Source organism: Lonchura striata, chromosome 11 (genome assembly GCF_046129695.1).
Source record: "Lonchura striata isolate bLonStr1 chromosome 11, bLonStr1.mat, whole genome shotgun sequence".
In the NCBI taxonomy this organism is placed as follows: domain Eukaryota; kingdom Metazoa; phylum Chordata; class Aves; order Passeriformes; family Estrildidae; genus Lonchura; species Lonchura striata.
Genome location: NC_134613.1, coordinates 2,685,615 through 2,702,472, shown reverse-complemented (window position 1 = coordinate 2,702,472; position 16,858 = coordinate 2,685,615). Strand labels below are relative to the sequence as shown.

General features: G+C 54.6%; 1 protein-coding gene across 1 annotated transcript in view; it reads left to right on the top strand.

Annotated features, from left to right (window-relative positions):
* LOC144246966 (uncharacterized) overlaps positions 1 to 16,858 on the top strand; it is a 158,902-nt gene that overhangs the window by 135,378 nt on the left and 6,666 nt on the right. The gene's annotated exons all lie outside the window — the stretch shown is intronic.

Here is a 16,858-nt window from a genome sequence, read left to right as displayed (position 1 = left end):
CACGCTGGCAGCACGGCTTCAGCCCCTGCGCTCTTCTCACCGAGACACTGGTGGTGCCGAGCGCCACGAGGCCTCGGAGTGCCAAGCGACGCCTCCCCCTGCACTCGCCCTGCAGGTGCTTGGACAGGAACTGCAGGACGCTGTCCCGGCACTCACTCAAGTTCAGGTGCTCCAGGATCTGAAAGGCACAGGCCGGTGACGGGGGAGCGGCCGGCGGGAGCCCAGAACCGCCCAGGGCCGGGCCCAGGCAGCAGCACAGGGCGCGGGCACCGTCCCAGGCACTACGGCCAAGAGAGGGCAGAGAGCCGGGAGGCAGCTCAGCGAGGCAGCGCCGGCCTTCAGGCTCACCTCCACAAGGAACGCCAGGGCAGCCAAATCCCAGCATGGCGTGTCCTTGCTGAGCAGCCCGAGCAGGTGGAACGCAATCCCGGAACACGCAGCTTCGGATGCGCGGTGCATTTCTCTGACAGGAGGAAACACGAGTCAAAGCCCTGAGCCAGCAGGGGCAAACCTCTCCCAGGACTGCCTCACAGAGGTCTGGCCTTTCTCCACCACCCTGCAAGGGGCAGCTGAGCCCTCTGGGAGGTTGCTGCTCTTGGGCACGCTCCTCTCCCAGCCTTTTGCAGCCTCCTTGGCCGTCCCTTGGTGACAAGGCCTTCTGGCCCACGGCCACAGGGACTGTGTGGGGCACCTCGGGCACAGGGCACACATGCCGGGGACAGCTGGGGAGCAGGGGGTCTCACCTGGCCAGCACGCCCACAGCACAGTGGTGGGTGTCAGCACAGAGCAGTGTGTCCCAGCCACGCTTGTCTTCCATGGCCACCACCACATCCTCATAGTGAAGTTGGCAGAGCAGGGCCTTGAGGGTCTGCTCTGCAAAGCTGTGCACAGAGCAAAGCTGAGGTTACACTGGGAGCACTGGCCCCTGCCCTGGGCACATGGCAGGGACAGGAGGACTGGCATGGAGCACCTGCTGGGGCTGGTGGCAAGACCGTGTTGCTGCTGGCATCCCTTCCAGAAGGTATCGACCTCCTCTGGCACATCCAGAGTGCTGAAGAGCACTTGGAAGAGCAGATGCACAAAGAGGCCGGGGAAATGCACGGTGACTACATGTGGCACACAGGGCAGCTGGAGGATCTTCCACATCACCACGGTTGCCTGCAAAGGACAGAGCAGCCTGAGACAGCGCTCAGTGCCGAGGTGTCCGTGTGGCAGGGCCCGAGCACAGGAGGGAGATGCCCGGAGAGACACAGGGGGAGCACCGGGCCTGGTGGCCCTGGAGCTGCCCCGAGGCCAGGTTTCAGCCCAGCGCCTGAGGCAGGGAGACGCCGTGGGGGAGGGAGGATGGAGAGCTGCTGGAGAGGTGGCCTTGGGGCCAGCAAAGGCAGAAACTCACAGCCAGGGCAAGGACAGCCGTGTGGTCCCCATCGGAGGTGCACGTGCTGTGCTCTGGCCAGCTCCCCAGCACATCCAGGAGCACGAGCATGGCCGGCTCTGCAGTCCTCAGCGAGCACATGATGCTCTTCCACATGGCCAGAGCAGCTCTGTGGGGTCAGAGCTCTGTCTCAGAGGAGTCTGGGACACAGCAGCGTGGCCTGGGCGGCAGCGGGGAGCTGAGCTGCTCTGCCAGCCCTGCCTCTGCCCACTGCCCCTCACTGGCAGCACGCAGGCAGCCCAGCCCTGTGGGCACTGGCCCCTGAGGGGCAGGGGGAAAGCATGGCAGCACGCTGGGGGTCTGACAGGGGCCAGGGCTGGCAAAGGGAGCAGCCAGAGGGCCTTGGAATTCTCTGTGTCAGACACCTGGGACAGGCTGCACAGGGGGAAGGGCTGCTGAGCCCCGAGCCCTCTGGGCAGGTGGGCCCCGTACCTGTCACACAATGGGGCCACACGCAGGAGAGCCATCACCACGTCAGAGGGCTGTGCCTCTGTCAGATCCAGAAGGGGCCTGTACAGATTGTATTCAGGAAACTCATTGGCCACGAGCCACTGGTGGATGAACCTCACCATGGCGGGCACCTGGAGAAGGAAGGGGAGACTTGGAAAGCTGCCGGAGGAAGGAATGTGCCCAGCTGCCCCAGAGAAGTGCTTCCCTTGCCTCCACACTGCCATGGCCTCAAAGGCTCCCAGGGAGCAGCAGGTGTGGCTTGGGAGGCCAAGCAATTGCTGGGAGAAGAATAGCCAGGCCACAGGCTGCTTACTTGCTTTGGGCTGGAAGGACCCTCCTCCACAAGCATATCCAGCAGGGCAGCGCTGGTCTTGGTTTTGAAGATGGGAGAGTACGCTCTGAGCACGGTGCCCATGGCGCTGCTCTCTTCCTCCCGAATCCTCTTCATGAATTTGCAAACCATCTGCAGCAGAAGGGCAAGAAGCCCGGGATGCTGCATGGAGTGCTCCGAGCACAGTGCTGGGCTGAGCAGTGCCAGCAGGCCCAGCCCAGGTGGGGATGGCTGCAGGTACCTGCGCTGTTCTGCGGAAGCGGCCCCGGGTGCATTCCTGCTCTCGTGTGCGCTGCATGGCTGCACCTGGCAAAGAGCGAGCGCAGCCCGAGCTGAGGGGCTGCGGGAGAGGCCAGAGAACACAGCCCAGCCCTGCGCTGCCCAGGCAGGGACAGTCCCGTGACGGCCCAGGGCACGGAGCACGGCTGTGGGGTGTCTGCCCGGCCCCTATTCCAACCTGTCCATGGGCATGGCCCCAGGGGATGGGATGGCATGGCATGGCATGGCATGGCATGGCATGGCATGGCATGGCATGGCATGGCATGGCATGGCATGGCATGGCATGGGGCCAAGCTGGCTGCAGGCACCAGCCCTGTGGCCCAGCTCTGCCACTCACCCTTCTGCCGTGGCTGGAACTGCTCCACCTCTTTAGGCTGCTCTGCTGGGGCAGATCCAGGGCCTTCTTTCTCCTCCTTCCCCCAGGCCAGCTTGGGCACGCTCGCAGGTCTGTGCTCTACGACACTGCCTGGATTCATGGCTGCTTGCAGAAGGTGAAAAGGAAAAGGTCCAAGTCAGCAAGTGCTGCAGTCGTGCCTTGAGGGCACCTGCAAGTGTGAAGTCTTGGCAAGGCTACAGGACAGCAAGTCCTGCACTCTGGTCCTGGGGGCTCCAGCCACAAGGACAGGAGACTCCTGTCAAGGGCAGTGAAAAGCAAATGCCACGGTCTGTCCTCAAGGGCAGCTGCAGAAGAGATGCCTCGGGAAGGCCAGGGGTCACCAAGTGCTCTGGGCTGGCCACGAGCTCACCTGCAGGAATAATACCTTGGGAAAGCTCTGGGTCAGCAAGGAACAAGTGGCTGTGCGAGGGCTCCTCACAGCACCGCTCTCTCGCGTCCTCTCTCGTCGTGTGCACCGAGCACTGTGGAGTGTAACTGTAACTTGTAACTGCCAACACCTCTGCCAGAGCGTGTCACCAAGGGCCCTTGGAATCCCTGCCCCGTTCCATTCCACGGTGACCATGCTGCACCGTGTCACCAAGGGCCCTTGGATCCCCTGTCCCGTTCCATTCCACGGTGACCATGCTGCACCGTGTCACCAAGGGCCCTTGGATCCCCTGTCCCGTTCCATTCCACGGTGACCATGCTGCACCGTGTCACCAAGGGCCCTTGCACGCACTGCCACCTGCCCTGGGGCCACCCGCAGCCCCCCAGAGTGGCCCAGGGTGGAAGGAATGCCTTGCCCCAGGTGTGTCAGACAGCCCAACAGGATCTTTAGGAAGGGCTCAGCCCATCAGCAAACGCTGCCCTGCTCTGCGGGCTCAGAGCAGCAGGAGCCCCCGCAGCTGCCGACGCAGCCGCGGCGGGAAGGGCACGGGGCCTCCACAGAAGCTGGCACGGCCTCCTCGGGACACGTCCCACATGGTGACCATCCTAAGCACGGCCGTGGGACACAGACCAGGAACGTGTGGGCCAGGGCAGGAATGCTGCTCTGAGCCCTGGGGCCCGGGCAGCGCTGACAGCAGCAGGTGAGGCACAGTCCCCGCCCAAGCAGAGTTCCCCCGAGCCCTGGCAGCACCGGTGCCCGTCTCCTGCCCAGAAATCTGTGCCCCAAAAGGGCTTCTCTGCCAGAGGGCAGCCAAAGCTGGTGTGCACTGGGGACTGTGCTCCGTCCTACAGGGGCTGTTGGTAGCAGCACCTGCAGCATCTGGGGGCAACATTTGGTGCGTGTCAGATGTTGTTGCTCCTTCCTGGGATGATTTTTTCATGGAAGGGATTAGCAGCAGCACAGAAACACCAACAGCTACTGAACTTCACAGGACAAAGAGACACCACCGAAACACTGCCATGTTTCCTTGTGCTTTTGTGTCTTTCTTGCACTCTGAAAGAAAAAGAATTGCCCAAGCCCTGCTATTCAAATCTCCAGCTGCTGTGTGTCTTCCTGTGGCAGCTCACTGCAAACACAACTGGCTGCCTGCTCAGCTGGGCAATGGACAGCCACAAACAGGGAGGGCCCTGGTGAACATCTCTTTCGTCTCGTGGGGCAGCGAGGGCACAGGAGACAAAGACTGCTCCTCCAGAGTTCATGGGGCAACAGAGAGATTTTATTTCCCAAGCCCCCCCTTACACAGGGCATTTGAAAGACCAGGCCTGGAAGCTCTCATTGGTTTGAGCTCCATGCCCCTTCAGGTTCTGGCCCGTGAGGTGCCTGCAGTTTTGGGAGATATTTGATTGGTCAAGACCCCTGTCAATCATGGTAACACCTCACCCTTCTTTTCTTTATAAAATTCTGTGTATTGTTCTCTGTCACCCATCTGCAAGGGCCCTTTGCCAACATGGTGACAGAGGACAGCGTGCATCTAATTTACACTGGAGCTGCAGCATTCCCCTCCAGGAACTGTTAGGGGAGAACTCAGGCCACAGGCATAATGCTTCTTGGTTACAAATTGAACTTATCTCTAAAAGCAGAAAGCTATTTAACCCTGAGCCCATTTAACCCTTAGAGAAAAACCCAATTTTAAAAAACAACCTTTAAGCACTTGATCCCTTGGGGAAAAACTGAACTCCCAGAAAACAATCTGTAAACAGAATAACTGTTTGCAAACTTGAGAAATAATTTGTAAACAAGTAAAGTCCTTATATGAACTGTCCATGAGGCAGGTGATCATTTGTAATGCTGTCTGTGGTTTCCAGTGTCCATATTTTAGGCAGCTGTATTGTACTGTTGTAGGATTTATTGTAAAACATGAGAACAGACTCAGAGGGGAGGAAGGTGTACCCTCAATCCAACCCCTTTCCCCTTTTTTCTTTGTCTAAGAAATAATAATAGGATTAGAACATGGATTTTGAATACTATTAACTTATGCAAAATTTCATCCACGTTTACTGATAATATTTTTCTTTACCAGCCAGGTTCACAGTGAAGAACTTGATTGGGAGATGTTTTGATCAGGGCAAGGAACTTGATTGGGAGACATTTTCTGTATTTCTATTTTTTCTAGTGCAAACCATATACTTTTTTCCCTTTGTTCAAAGTTAGAAATTTTGTTGTTGACTTTAATAGCTGACTTTTAAAATGATGACAAGTGGCAGAATTTCAGTGAAAAAACTTTGCAACTGCCATTTGCTTATGATAAATCGATGTTCTATGTGTACCTCAGTGGATATTCTTTGAATCATACCAGTTTATCTTGAAACAATGCAAGAATAATTACTAGAATATTAAGAAAAGACATGTTAATACACATACTAGGACATCTTTAAGACAATGATTTACTGAAATATGAGTATCAATTTAATATCGATATCCAACTGAGATGGACAAAAACTCTCTAAGGGTTTAAAGTTAGAAAGTGTATGTTTATTGAGACAGCCGGGCAGTACATGGGATAATTCCCTAATGCTCACTGCAAAAATCACAGGTATTACAAAGCTTTTTTATTTGCAGAAGTCTTGAATACACAAATATGAATGCATATTCATATCCCTGTCACTTCCTCTGCTCCGCTTCATGTGCTAATTGGCAAAAAGGCAATTAAGCATGTGTAGTTCTGTTCCCTGAAATGAGTTGGGGGTCCATTTTGGGGAGGGGTCTCCAAAATGAAGAAGCAAAATAAGTCTTCCTCGTTCTGACCTTTCTGCCTTTCCCATGCATACGTGACAAATGAATCCTTGCCGTTTTCCTGTGCTTAATGGATCCCTAAAGTATGGGAAGTCTGCAACTGTTTTTGTGCCCCTGAAATCTATCACCAGGAACGGGGCTGGGATGTGCCCTGGTGCCTGGGACATCATCAGGAGCGGGGCTGGGATGTGCCCTGGTGCCTGGACATCACCAGGAGCGGGGCTGGGATGTGCCCTGGTGCCTGGGACATCACCAGGAGCGGGGCTGGCTCTGATGCTCTCCGGTGCCTGGGACATGACAAGGGGCGGTGCTGGCTGGGGTTTGTTTGGTGCCTGTGCAATCCCAAGGGCAGTGTCACAGCGGGGCAGCTCTCAGTGTCCCCAGCAGGTCACAGTGTCCAAGGCAGCCCGTGCCAGCGGTCACTGCGCACACGGGGCAGGCTGGGCTGGACAGGGGACGGGTCAGAAACGCTGCCCTGGGACTGGGGTCTCCCCCTGCCTCTGGGGCCCAGCCCCTGCTGGGAGCGCCTTTGGCTGGGGCTGCTGCTGGGCCAGGGGGACAGGCCGTGCCCCCTGTCCCCTGCTGCTGGGCCAGGGGGACAGGCCGTGCCCCCTGTCCCCTGCTGCTGGGCCAGGGGGACAGGCCGTGCCCCCTGTCCCCTGCTGCTCGGCCAAGGGGACAGGCCGTGCCCCCTGTCCCCTGCTGCTGGGCCAGGGAACAGGCCGTGCCCCCTGCCAGCTGCCCAGGCCCCTCTGATGCCTGTCCCTCGTCCCTGTGGCTTCTCTCCCCACCACTCCCCACCACCTTCACTCCCTCTGTCAAAGCCCCACTCAACCCCTTCACAGTGACCTCTGGAAAGAAAGAATGAATGAAGGAAAGGAAGTGTTGTCTGTTCACCCTGGCTGGATGTCAGGCACCCACCAAAGCTGCTCTCTCACTCCCCTCCAGAGATGGACAGGAGGGAGAAAACAGAATGAAGGCTTCATGGGTTGAGCTAAGGACTGCGACAGATCACTCAGCAAATGCCATCATGGGCAAACTATTTTCAAAATTGGAGATATTAATGGAATTTTTGCTATCTGGATCAGGGCAGGATAGTGAGAAGTAAAACAAAGCTTTAAAAACACCTTCTGCCCTTTCCTCCCTCCTTCCCAGCTCTACCTCCCCCCCCAGTGGGTGCAGGGAGACAGGGAATGGGGGCTCTGGTCAGTTCATCCCCGGTTGTTTCTCCTGCTGCTTGGGGAGAGGAGTCATTCCCCTGCTGTGCCAGGGGTCCCTCCTGGAGACACTTCTCCATGAACTTCTCCACGGTGAGTTCATCCCACGGACAGCAGTTCTCCACAAGCTGCTGCAGCGTGGCTCGCTCCTCCATGGGCTCACAAGTCCTGGCAAGGCCCTGCTCCAGCGTGGGCTCCTCTCCAGGGGTTTACAGGTCCCTGCCAGGTCCCTGCTCCAGCACAGGTTTCTCATGGGGTCACAGCCTCCGCTCAGGCATCCCCCTGCTCCAGCACGGGCTCCTCCAGGCGCTGCAGGTGCATCTCTGCCCTCCGTGCCCTCCATAGGCTGCAGGGCCAAGCTGCCTCCCCAGGGACTGACCAGGGAATCTCAGGGCAATCAGCTCCAATAGCTGGAGCAGCTCCTGCCCCTCCTGCCCTGCCCTGCCCTGGGGGTGTGCAGAGCTGTTCCCCTCACAGGTCCTCACCCTGTTCCTCCCTGCTCACAGCCACAATTCCAGGATCACCCATTTCCTTAAATCTCTTATTCCAAAGGTGTTACCACCATTTCTAACTGGGCCAGCCTTGTCCAGCAGCCAGTCTGTCCTGGAGCCAGCTGGAATTGACTCTGTGGGACATGGAGGAACAGCTGCTCTCACAGAAGCTGCTCCTAGATCCCCTGCCTTACCAAAACCTGGCCATGCAAACCTGGTATAAGTATGGTAGGGTTTTTATTACCACTATTAATTCTTATTATTTCTATTCTCTCAATTTTTTGCTATTAATGGTACAGTTGTTATTATTATTACTAGTATTTTTAGTCTTTTGGACTCTATATTAATAGTGGCTAGATTAGAACTGGAAACAAAGGTACTTCATTGCAAGTAGCGGTTAGAGTTTTGTCAGCCTCTTGCCCTGCCCTGTTCTCTGTCATTGCTGTGTGTGAAGCTGCTGCTGCCAGGCCTCCCTATTTCCCTGGTTTGAGAAATTCCATGGCATTGCTCACATGTCAGAGAGGGCTTATTCCATTCAAACACATGCTCTTAGCTCTTCGAGTCCCATTGTTGGAAGCTTGTTTTCTAACATTGTTGACTTTCTCAGCTTCTGTTAATATTTGTGATTTTGTAACAAAATGTTCTTGGATGTGATTGTGCAAGATTCTCTAATCAGCTTTCAGTTTGCTCTTGGGTTTCTTACCGGTGTGTCCAAGCTGAAGGCAGCATTTTGGGTGGGAGGCTTCAGTGGGAGCTGGGATTGCCTCGGCAGCAGCTGGTTTTGCAATGTGAGCAGCGCTGACAGAGATTCCGTGCGCTGAATATTCCGCCTGGTTGGAGCCGCAGTGCCCGGCTGGAGGGAGCCGCGCCGGGCGCTGCGGGTTGTGCCGGGCCGGGCAGCGGCCGCAGCCCCGGCAGGGCCCGGCCGTGGACACGGAGCCTTTGCTGGGCAGGGCTCGGCCCTGCGGCGCCGGGCGGGCGGTGCCGCTCCCGCCGGGAGCCTGCGGGAGCCGGGACAGCGAGAGAGCCCGGGCCGAGCATCAGCCCCGGGGCACGGCCCGGGAGGGGCACAGCCCGGGGGTCCCGCAGAGCCTCCCTGCTCCAGAGCCGCGCCTGCCGCAGCGGGGCAGCTGCGGCACCTGCGGGGCGCGGAGGAGCCGCAGGCGGCGTTCCGAGCGCTCCTTCGGGGCAGGATTTTGTCCCGCTGCGGGGAATTCCCGCGGGCCGGGCGGGCCGGGGCCGCTGCCGAGCGCCGCCGCCTTTCCCGGGAGCCGCCGGGCAGAGCTCTCTGCTCGGGGCTGGGAAAAACACCTTCACTGCCCTGGGAACATTTAAAAAGTTTAATACAGGACAAGAGGAGACAAGGCCATAGAGCAAAGGTTCTTACGGCCGGGTGCATCTCGGCACTGAGCCAAGAGCACACGGTTATCTCCGGAGATACCTCTTGAATACCTTTTCCCTTACACCAGCCTGTTGCATATTCATAGTCCCTTATGCATAGTAAACTTTTTCCCAAGCTAGTTTACATATTCCAAGAACTGTTCAGCATGGCTCCTCCTCGGTTCCACCTTTTTAGGGCATGTGTATTCCTTGGTTGTGGTTTTGGTCCTTTTTTATCATCATCTTCAGTTTTGGCCCCGGCCCACACTGCCTTCAGACGGTGAGTGCTGATGGTTGGCAGATCTGTACAGGTGTCCTCATCCTGTGCTCACGGGATGTTATCCCATCCAAGCAGGAATTTTAACACAAGCATGCTTCTATCAGCTATGGCACTACTATGTCTGAGCGTAATCAATGAACAACAGAAATAAAAACTATATAACAAAGTTATTGTAACACCACACATATAAAATCCAGTGGAATATTTGCAAAAAGCCAATATTATAATATGTATCTATGACAGGGCCAAGGGCCGGGTGCCCGCTCGGTGGCCCCGGGACAGCAGAATTTTGGGGTCCCGGTGCTGGCTGCCGGCAGAGCCCCGGCGCTGGGCCGGGGATGCGTGGGACCCTCCCGCGGTGGGGTTGGGCTGCCCGGGGCAGGCGCTGCATCGTCAGCCCGGAGCCACCGGGGATCGCCCGGTACCGGCGGGGCGGGGCTGGGGAGCGGAGAAGGGCGGCACCGGAGCGGGGGGACCCTCTGCAGCCTGCGGGGTCGGACATACCGATAAGGGGGTCCCCGGGAGCCTGGAACGTTGTGAAAAAGGCCAATCACTTGGTTTTTAAAATTTTAAACGTTTAATAATAATAAAATGGTTATAAAAATAGTAACACAATGAGACTAATCAAATTTAGAGTTAGGACAATTACAAGACAATAAAAAGCAAAAAATTATAGATGTCCAGATGCTCTCAGACACTTAAGCCAGGACAAGCATGCCTTGTGAACAAAGGAATAACCTTAAAAGCAATAGCCTATTGCATATTCATGTATCTCATACATGATGCATAAATTCCTTGCAAATTAGGAACTTTTCTGGATTTTGTCAACTTCTTTCCCTTAATCCTGGTGCTTCCATAAAGATGGAGACAAGATGGAAGAATGTTTGTCTTTTCTGATAAGGAGGTTGTAACTCTTTATGTGCCCCAAGTCACCGCCATCCCTGTGTGAAGATTTTATTGATTATCTCATCTCTTGCTTGAGCAAGTAAAAAAATCCTACATCGCAGAGTTTCTATTTTAATATTATGTTGTTACCTAAACTCTATTTAACACACTACTTAAGAGAATGAATACAGCATAACTTTCTAACATTACACATATAATATTCATTGTAACATTTGTGAAAAGCCAATCATAAAATAAGCATTCTACACAGTAAGTGTTGAAATGGTAAAACCAGTCAAAACCCCTTAGGAATTGGAAGGAAAACCAGAGGCAGTGGCAGCTAACACCTCTGAAACCCGTGGCTTTTGCTCCTCTCTTCAACCTGAGAGCTTCCTGGGCAGGGGCGACTCTTCAATTGCATCAGCGTGGCCATGGCTGGGAAGGGCAGCGAGCAGATGGGTTGAGCTTCTCCTGCCAGCCCCTGAAGTGCCAGCTGTCATTTGTGTGCGCTGAGGATTCCCTTCAGGCTCGGAGCTGGCGCAGCTGCTCCTGGGCGCTGCTCGCCCGCGGGCGCAGCGGTGCTGCAGCCGCTGTCCCGCACACAGGGAGGGCTCTGGAGCCTCCCAGGGCACCAAGGAGCGGAGCAGGGAACGTGCCGGGATCTGCTGCAGGACCGTGGGGCTGTGGGGGATCCTTCGGTCTCTTGGATGGGGCAGGGAGGGGGCAAATGGAATCAAGGTGAGACAGGGATCGGGCAGCCCCACGCCAGGCAGCGTTTTCTCCTCTGAGAGCTCCTCTGAGCTGAGCGAGCTGGTGAATCCTGCGGAGCAAATGAGACCCGGGAGCGAGGGAAAGGCTGGCTGGGAAGGAGTCAGATAAACCCAGTGGGTATTTCCCTTTCCAAGGGGCTTCTGGGGAGACAGAGGAGACAAGAAGGATTCCCCATCTCATGACATTCCCTTTTTTCCTTCAGTAGCCCTATTGCAGTCACTGCATACAAGAGTTTAGTTGATCCCTTTGATGCCAGGGAGAACCCAGAACTTGAACCTCGCTGGATCCAGCCCTGTCTGCCTATCACCGAGCAGAGGGAAAAGATAAAGAACCTGGGTGGGGGTTGAGCCAAAATGGCATTTTGCCACTTCTGATCTGCTCCCAGCTTTTGCAGCAGGGCACCAACCCCATCGCTGCAAACCACTCCCTTTTGCAAGGCACACGTGGACCTCGCTGGTAGCTCAGGGCTCCTGAAGGGGCTGCTGCAGTTGGCAACTGGAGCTGTTGTTGAACTTTTCACATTGCTTAACCCCCCCATCCAAATGCCATCAACTGTCTGAGGAAGGACACAAAAATATTACCCTGGAGGGGCCAAAAACTTGGAAAAGGATGAAAGAAATGTTCTGATGATGACAATGACAATGACAAAAAAACACAATTTATTTTTGACAGCAAATGAGTACCCACAGCCCTCCAGCCCTCCCAGACTGGCAGGCCGCGTGGGGCCGTTTCCATGGCATGAGGAGCTGGCAGTCTGCGGAGAGAAACCAGAGAGCCACGGTCAGTCACAGAAGGCTCCTGTGCCCCTGTCCCACCACGGCCTGTGCCTGGGCCAGGCTCCTGTGTGCTCAGAGCCCAAACCTCCTGACCCATTCTCCGTTTTTAGAGAAGGGCAGAGTGGTAAGCCACATTCCATCTCCTCTGCTGAAGCACAGCCCAGCAGCCTCCTCAGCAGCTGCAAGGGCAGGGTGCCCGTGTGCCTGGTTTCCAGGCTCCCCGGCAGATCAGGGGTTAAACATTGGGTGTCTCCTGGATTGTTCCCGGAAAGGGCCCATCTCTGCACCCAGCTACCTTTTTTCATTTGTAAATTAGGTCTTTCTTTCTCTGCCAACAGTGGTTTCTCCAGCCCCGGCTGCAGCCACTGGTCATTTAAAACTTTAAGAATCTTTTTCTACAAGCACAACTGACTTGATGTATATTTTACAAAATCACGAATTGTGCCATAACATATATTACAATGGGGCTGCAGAGATCCCCCTGCAGGTCCATGGGGAGGCAGAGATCCCCTGCAGGTCCATGGGGAGGCAGAGATCCCCCTGCAGGTCCATGGGGATGCAGAGATCCCCTGCAGGTCCATGGGGATGCAGAGATCCCCTGCAGGTCCATGGGGAGGCAGAGATCCCCATGCAGGTCCAGGGGGATGCAGAGATCCCCTGCAGCCCCTGGAGGAGCCGGGCTGGAGCTCGGCGATGCCCGAGAGGAGGCTGTGAGCCCGCGGGCAGAGGGGCCCCGCTGGAGCAGCCTGTCCTGGCAGGACTGAGCCCGTGGCACAGTGACCCACGCTGCAGCACTCGGAGGGGGCTGTGCCCAGGGGATGGACTCCGCTCCGAGAAGTTCCTGGAGAAGTCTCGGCCGGGAGAGAGCGCAGGGTGCAGCAGGGAACGACTCCTGTCCCTGAGCAGAGGGAGAAGCCCCGGGGGATGAGCTGAGCATGGCCCCATTCCCTGTCTCCTGCCCTGCCGAGGGAGGAGGTGCAGCTGGGAGCAGGGAGGCGTGGGGAAAGCTGCATTTAAGGCTCTGCACCGACTTCTCCTTCTCCTGCTCCGAGTCTTTGGAGTTTTCTGCCAGAAATCTCTCCCCTGCCCCACTCACCCACAGGGCTTGGGGCAGGTTTCCCTTTTCGGGGGAAATCAAAGCGAAGCACTGATGCGCTAACGAGGGGCAGGAGAAGTGAGGCTCCTGGGCTTCCCGCAGAGGCGGAGGCACGGGAGGCGCAGGGCCGGGAAAGCCGTGGCGGGAGGCGCGGAGAAGTTTGTTTGTGTGGGCAGCTCAATCCCGGCTCGGCCCGGGCCCGTGCCGGGGCTGTTCCTCATCTCCGGCTTTCCCCTCACGCAGCCCGGGGGCGCCGAGAGCGCGGGGCGAGGCGGGGCCGTGCGCAGAGCCCGCCCCGAGCTCGCTGCCATTGGCCGCCGGTGCCGTCAGTCGCGGTTGCGGCGCGCTGATTGGTGGGAGCGGGGCGCGGCGCGGCCCCGGCGGCGGGCTGAGGGCGGCCGTGGCCGCGCAGCGCCGCCATTGGCCGAGCGGCTGTGCGGGCCCGGCAGCGGCGGCAGCGGCCGGAGCGCGGTGAGGCGGCGGCGGCGGAGCTCGGAGGCGGCCCCGGCGCAGGTGGGAGCCGCGCTGGGCTCTGCGGGGGCTCGGGGCCGGCTGCGGGCGGAGGGGGCGGCAGGGGGCTCCGGCGGCTCGCCGGTGCCGTGTCCGGCCCGTGCCGGCCCCGGGCCGAGGGCGCTGCGGGAGCGGCTGCCCGCGGTCTCCTTCCCGCCGGGGCCGGGCAGGAGCCGCTGCCGGAGCAGCGCTGGCTCGGCCCGGCTGCTGTGGGTAGGACAGAGGGGCTGCCCCGCGGCCGGGAGCGGGCGGGGAAATTCCCGTCGCCGGAGGTTCGTGTGCCCGGCGGAGAGCGAGGAGTCCTGTCAAAGTGACTTTATTGCCGAGCAGGGGCAGAGGCCGTGGGGCATTTGCCGTGCGCTCTCTGCCGTGGCTGTAGTCCGCAGCCTCCTTTTTATCCTCATTTTCCCGGCCGCATCTCCCTCTGCCTTTGCCCACCGGCTGAGTTCCTTGGAAGGTTCCGACTTCCCGATGCGCCTGGAGCCTGTCCTCGTTAATGTGCACCCTCCTTTTGTAGAACAGCCGATATTCATGGCTCTGTTAAGTCTTTGTTCTTCTCCTCGAAGTTCGGGAATGTAGCGGGACTTTGAGCTGCTCTCTGGGTCAATTTGTAACATTTATTGGAACTGGTGGTTTCTCCCCTTATCTACAGGTGCCCGGCCCTATCTCCAGGCAGATTCACTCCTTGACTCTGTTTTGTCCTTCCCGGGCCCTCTTTTGTTTTGGGATTATTCTCGGTGCCCTCATTCCCTGTCCTTTTGTAGCCGTTTGTGGATCAGGAGGCCTGGCTGCCACCTGCATGCCCTGGCTCAGCTGCTGGATGAGCTGCACTGCCAAGGTGTGGAGCATGGTAAAAAGATGAGAGTTGCTGCAGCACAGAAGAGGAGAAGCAGCATTCGTTTAACCCCTGCTGTGCTGGGGAGCCAGGAAAGCGTGTCCCATTCCCATCCTTTCCATGTTTGGACCAATACATAAACTGCTCTCCTATTTCCTTTCTTATAATTTTTAGCAGTTTTCTCGTCATCTCTTTGCCAACAGCAGTTTGAGCCATTTAGTTTTCCACAAACTCCTCCTTTTTCTGTTCACAGATAATCTGATCCCATCTCCTGCTGAAATGTTGTGTTCCTCATTTTAGTGGCTTGGTCGGCAGAAAGGTCAGGAGCTGGAGCTGTCTGGTTGGTTCTTATTCTGAGGACAGCTTGTAATCAAATGATGCCATTCAAATGAAAAATGGGTTCTCTATCTCCTGATATGAATTTGTGAGAAACGCCAATCACTTGGTTTTTAAAATGTTAGAAGTTTAATACTAGTAAAATGGTTATAGAAGTAGAAATACAATTAGACTACTAAAAATTTAGGGTTAGGACAATTGCAAGACATTAAAAAGCAAAGACTTACAGATGGACAGATGCTCTCTTGGGTGCTTAAGCCACAACAAGAATACCTTGTGAATAAAGGAATCACCCCTAAAAAAATACACTGTTGCATATTCTTATATCCTTCATGGTTATGCATACATTCTATTTCAAACAAGTAACTCTGTCTGTTGTATGTCAGCTGTTTTTTTTAATCCCCACGGCATCCTCCAGTCTGAGCATGGCCTGAAGAAATTAACTTCTTCTAGTAAGAAAACCATAAATTGCTCTTCTCTGGAGAATTTAGGTGTTCCTTGAGCGAATTTAGGTGTTCTCATTCCTTAAACCCCCCCCCCCCCCCACACACACACACATGCATATTTTCTCTTTTAACTACTAAAGCTTAATTTTATCTACAAAGCTACGTTTACCATACTATTAAAATGTTCATACAGCACAAGTTATCATTATAACATAATACATGTAGTAACTATCTGCACAGAGCCATATAACATGCATTTTTCACAAAATCATTTTGGTTCCCAGGGGCTGGTCCATGGTGTTGTAGGATTTGTTCTGGTGGCCGTTCATCTTTTCCCCATGTTTGGGCGCTCCCTCAAGCTGGGGCTGCATCAATTGACCATTTTTTTTCTTACTCCTTCATCATATACTTGAATTCCAACTGATTTCCCTGAACTTGTTCTAGCAAAACTCCCAGTGCTCTGATACACCCTGTACAGCACAGACAGTGACAGCAGATGTTGGAGTGGGCAGAGGGATGATCCCCCCCTTATTTTAGTGAAGTTTTCCCAACATTCTCCATTTGCTGTTTCCCTTTGCAGCTTCAGCCATTTCTGTTGCAGAGTCAGAGATCCTCAGCATGGGCTCTGCCTTCAGCTGTGCAGATTCCATCTGTGCAAGCAGGCAGAGCTTGGGGTGAGGGGCAGAGGGAATCAGCCAATTCCTGCCCCAGGCAAGAAGAGCCAGGTACATTGTCCCCAGTTTGCCCCAGCAGTGTTAATTTGCATTTCTAAAGCTCCTCCTGGGTGCCTGGAATGCAGCTTCTCTTCCACAGCAGCCTTCAGCAGCCTCAGTTGTGCCCCCCCCCACAATCTGATGCTTTTTTTTTTCCTTCAAATCATCTATTTATTGTTTATGAGTTAAAGGGTCACCTTAAATCTCATCTAGTTTTGAAAATTTTGAAAAACTCTAATCACTTGGTTTTTAAAATTTTAAAAGTTTAATAGTAATAAAATGGTTATAAAAATAATAATACAATTAGAGTTAGGACAATTACAAGACAAAAAGAGCAAAGAATTACGGATGTCCAGATGCTCTCGGACCCTAAGTCAAGAAAAGCTTGACTTGTGAACAAAGGAATCACCCTTAAACCAAGACACTTGTTGCATAGTCATACATCCTTCATGGTTATGCATACATCCTATTCTAAACAAGAAACTCTGTTGTATGTCAACTGTTCCCTTTAATCCCCTGGCATCTTCAAGTCTGAGCAAGGCCTGAAGAAATTAGCTTCTCCTGATAAGAAGCCATAAATTCCTCTCCTTTGGAAGATTTAGGTGTTCTTCGAAGGGAGCATCTCATTCCTAAAAAGAAAACTCCCCCCACATACATAATCTCTATTTTAAAATAATGTTGTAACCTAAAACTGCACTTAACACAATATGTAAGGGAATTAATACAGCATAACTTTCTAACATGACACATATAATATTCATTGTAACGTTTGCGAAAAGCCAATCATAAATATGCATTTTTCACAATCCCACCTCTTACTGCTCAAGCCAAATGATTTATAAAGAATATTTCCTGTCCTCTTGCATTCTTTGGACTCTGTTGGTAATCAAATAAAACATGGGATTAAACAAAGAAGAAATATCAAAACACTTGCAACACATAAAAGGAAGAATCCTAATTTCTTCCACCATCCCATTCTCAATACATTACCCCACCTGCTAGTTTTTAACGTTATTTTCCCATTTTTGGACTGATACCTGGGTCTTAATTTTTTTCTGATATCCTTTGTT